At 35.4% G+C, this 4,776-nt stretch overlaps 1 long non-coding RNA gene across 8 annotated transcripts in view; it reads right to left on the bottom strand.

The window, feature by feature from the left end:
• LOC139592345 (uncharacterized) overlaps window positions 1–4,776 on the bottom strand; it is a 98,187-nt gene that overhangs the window by 73,033 nt on the left and 20,378 nt on the right. The window lies entirely within an intron of this gene.

The raw sequence follows: 4,776 nt of genomic DNA, 5'->3' as shown, positions 1-4,776 counted from the left end.
TTTAAAAAAAACCAAAAAAGCCACCAAAAATCCGTAAAACAAAAAATCCACTCCAACCCTGAAGCTCAGAAACACAGGAAATAAGTAGAGACAGAAACTGTTTAGCTGAATGAGATCAAATTTAAATGCCTCCAAGATTACCTGTTGCAAGTGCACCTGTCAGACAATTCCTGACATTAGAATTCATGTCAGAAGGTAAGGATTAACCAAATCAGCCATTAGCAAGAAACACAGAAAGAACAAATACTTACAGAAGTACTGTAAGGCCTAAAGGGTACACTCACCTGTCTCAAACACTGTCAAGACCACAGAAGGAGCATGACAAAAGCTCCCACAGAGACAACTTGAGATAAGCACAGAAGGCAGGAATCTGAGACAGGAAAGCACTAATTCCAGCCCTGGCAGAAGTGAGATCTGGTAGGAACATTCTGGTTAAACATACCCAGACAAGAATTCCCACTGCTTATGCACATATCACTGATCAAGCAAAGATCACCCCAAATTAAAGGAATGCACCTCTGTGGATACCTGGAACTTGGACTGTATAAAGATGGTGCCCTCCAGAAGATCAGCTCTGGGACCCCCACCACAAAGAAGCCCATGGTGAAGAAGGACCAACAGGACACTGGTGGTGACTATCTCTTGATAGCTTGATTTCTCTCTCTCTGTGTCCCTCTCTCCTTCTCTCTTCACTGCCCTCCCCTCCCTTTCCCCCCTTCTCTCTTTCTCCTTTTCTTTATCCCCCCTTCCTTCCTCTTTCTTCCTCCCTGTCCCTCTTTTATTTCTTTCTCTTCTATTTCTTTCTCTCTACCTCACATTTGCTGTTGAATAAAACCCATATTACTGACTTCAGCATATGGTCTTGTTTGCACCTTAATTTGGGCAGAAGAGTCTCTCACTAATTGGATCTTAACTGGTAGCTGAAAATGGAATGTTTACATATTGCAATACTTGTCAATCAGTAATCACATCACATTAAAGTGCAACACAGGTTTCATTTCTTCACCCTTTCAGCTCTGAGTGATCTGTGTGTTGCATAAGATTAATCTTCATAAAAACTCCGTATCTTGTTACAGTGAGCTATAGCAAGACTTACCACAATGCTCCCAAAAGGGAATTTTTCTACAATTGAAATATCTACTATACATTCTGAGAGTTGTGCCATAATTATGAAGGTTGAGACATGCTCATATACATTATTGCATGTATAACCTTTGACAAAATGATTGGCCTGTGAGGTTGCCTGATACAGGCAAACATATTATTGCTGGACTTTTGTCCTCTTTGCTGAGCTTCAATCTTTGGCGTTGCTAAATGACATTAATTATTTTGGATACGAATGAATCTTCTGTAACTGAATTATTGGCATTTTTCTTATGTCGTATAATAAAATAGTGGGACTTTTTGTTAACAAAGTGTTAAAGGATGTGATAATGTCCAAAAAACAACTGAATACAGAAAATACTTTCTGTGCACTGTACTGGCCACAGCCAGCTACTGAAGCCACAGATTGTTGCAAAAAATGATGAGTTGCATCTGGGACACACTGCAGTGACTTATTTGCTACATGTTGTTCTGCAAATATCCTACTAAAGCATAGACAATATATTAATATGAAAATATTGCTTCAGTGAAGATTCTTCTCTGTCAATAACATTAAAAATACCTTAAATGGGAATGGAACACATACAGGGTATGTCTCAAAGGGTAAAGGAAAAAGTCTAAGTTTTGGTCTGGATATTTTATTACATTTGCTAATTCAAGCCATAGATTTCTGTCACAAATAAAATTTACTAATTAAGCTTTGCAAATGATTTCTGCAGAAGCTGCATTTATCTCATATAATGTTATGGGTAATAATTTTATAGTTCTGGGGTTCCTCCGAGCTATCAATTTATATAAACGAGTTACACTTCTTTTCCAAGTGATCATTGCTAACTGATATTCCCGTGTGAAATAATGTTTTTGCAACAATATAATTTCAAAGTTTAGTGCATTTAAAAATAGTTTTTATATGAAAATATGCAGCTGAAAGCGAAATGAGAAAAAGCAATGTATAATCTACTTTTTCATCTTCAGTTTTAGTTTTCTTTTAAATACTGACAAAACAAGGTAGCCATTGTTTTCTTTCAAAAGCAGATATTCTTACAAAAGTAAAAATTGGAAAAAGTCTGTTATCTACTTGAATTTTTACTAGATCCTCAGAGATCTTTCCAGTCCCAGGTTAACAAATTGTAAGCTTCTCTTCTTGTAGCCAATAACTGAAAAGAAACAGAGCTGCTTATCTCTTCTTTTTAGTGTAATCAAAGTGAGTTATTAGCAATTGAAGGTTTGTCACTTAATGATAGCATAAGTATGAAATTTTTTTCTTAGAAAAGTTTGGGCAAAATTTTGAAACTTCTCCTTTGCAAAGAATTCTGACATTTTGGCATGATTTACTGATTTAAAAACGGTTTTTAAGAAGCAGAGCTAAAAATGTTTTAATTACTTCAAATCACTGACAATGTTTGTACAGCCCTTCTCTACATGAGGAGGTTGCTGATTCCAAGAAGGGGCTCCTTCTACATGTTTACTAGAACACCATGGCAAAAATGCCCTGCACCCTTTTTTTCTCGGTATCACACTCCAGATGAGCTAATGCTCCAACAATCTTGAGAGATTTTACCAATTTGCCCATAAGTTTTCTCTGTTAAACAGTGAGAAAGATGGTTGTTTCTTTCTGTCTCTCCAAGAAAAGTCAAGTTGAGGTGATGGTGAAAACTTGAAAATAAATATGGCAGACATACACATAGAGTGATAACTGCCTTCCTGAAATGAGCCTATATTTTTTTGAAATGTGACAAATGAAACTTCTGTTTGACACATATGATAATAACATACGATATAAAGATAAATTTCCTTGGCTGCAGTATGCAATGTATATCAAAATACAGTACATTTCAATAAATTGCAACATTTCTGCACACCTTCTTTCAGTATGTGATGAAATGCTGCATTTTTTCACCTTGGTTCAATTTTCTTTAGGTTGCTACCAATAAATTTATTTAATAAGCATCTACACTGTCAATAAAATAGTGCTACTATATTCAGTGTTGTTTTGTGATAGAAAACAATTTGTTTACTTCAATTTCTCCACTCCCAGATCAGTATGCAATACAATATTTAGGCTGTCAGTACAAAATCGTTGAAGTACATCTTAGACAGTTTTCAGTGTAATCAAATATATATTTTGCTAGTCTTTATGCAGGTTTTGGATAACTGAGTTAAATGTATTAGTTAAATATGGGCAACATTTAAACATGACCTCTCTTTCTGAAATTGTAAACAAAGCTCAGCTTGTTTCAACATTAAACTAAACAATAACAGCATGTTGTGTTTACCATGTAAGGGCATCTTTAATGTTTATACAGCATCTATAATAATGAGACTAATTCTGACTAGAGCCTCTAAATGCTACTCAATAGAAAAAAAAGGAATAATGAGTATATTAATTTTATTTTTAGTAATCCATGAACCCAGTAATGCAACCAGAACAGCTGGCATTCTTACTTAACTGATCAGCAAAAACTGAATAAGCAGAGTGTTATAATGAGATCTCATGATGTTAAAACATCATTTAAGTTATGGCGGTTATTGTTATGGGTATGCAGTAAAATAAAACATTTCAAAAGCAAATTATGAACTAAACAATGCTCTGTAAGATTACAGAGTAAAGCAATTTATGTGATACATTTATCAGGTAGTTGTTTTACTCTGAGGCTAGGAATCATTCTGCCATAAAGGACACCTAAGGCAACTTTGAAGACTCCACAGCTTTTCTCATCCCTTTTTTGTTTTCTATATGCTCAAGTTGCCTCCAGAAGACGAGGGCAAGTTATCCTCACTTTTACTGCTGGGACATGAATCACAAATATGACTTTACCACCCTACTGCGGTAACTAGGGAGCACTGGGCTTGCTATATCATCATACAGTCTTTAGCATGATTAAAAGGGCTCTCCAATGTCTTGCTTTTTCATCCTATAATGCAAACATTACTTTCTGCACCACAGTAAAAGATTTTTTTCCCCAGTCATTTATATATTTTATATTCCTGTTTTTCATTGTCTTCCATAATATAGAAAATATAAGATCTACTTTTCCACAGTTGCTGAACATTTGATCAAACATGATCAAATCATAGGGAGTTTTAATATCAAACACTTCTCTCTGGATTTTTATTTGATTCTCATTGGGCTTTTTTCAGAAACTTCATTTGTAAGCCTATTCCTCTCATTTTCAATAAGGGAATCTTTGTGTCCGGAATTTTTTCCCTCTGTGTTTAAGGCCTGGGAGGTAACTGCCTTCAGACAGCAGTTGGTTTCATGTCAGCCTGCATGTTTTTTCTTTATCTTCCCAACTGGTCATCAAACTCCAAGCAATCCCCAAATGGAGCATGCTGTTAATGCAACTTAAATATTTCAAGCAGAGTAAAGAAGATAGCGTTGGATACCAAATCAATACTATTTTGTCCCTAGTCAATCTTCTCCACTCTTCCCTAAAGAAGCCACATGACTCATATGACTGTCTCTACAGCATAGGCTGGAGATATTTGTAAGATTCAAAATTTTGTAATTACACATAAACACAGATAAACATAAAGTTAAAAGTGCTGTAAGGGGAAAAAGAAGCATCTTAACAAACAATATTTTGTTCCAGTGTCCCCAGCAACATGTAAAAGCATAGTGCCGTCAGCAGCTATGTTAAAGCATCCTCATCCTTCATCTAATCATTAATT

This window comes from Agelaius tricolor, unplaced genomic scaffold (assembly GCF_023055355.1).
Source record: "Agelaius tricolor isolate 1412-34295 unplaced genomic scaffold, bAgeTri1.0.p SCAF_8, whole genome shotgun sequence".
Lineage (NCBI taxonomy): Eukaryota > Metazoa > Chordata > Aves > Passeriformes > Icteridae > Agelaius > Agelaius tricolor.
This window is presented reverse-complemented; position numbering and strand designations above follow the sequence as displayed.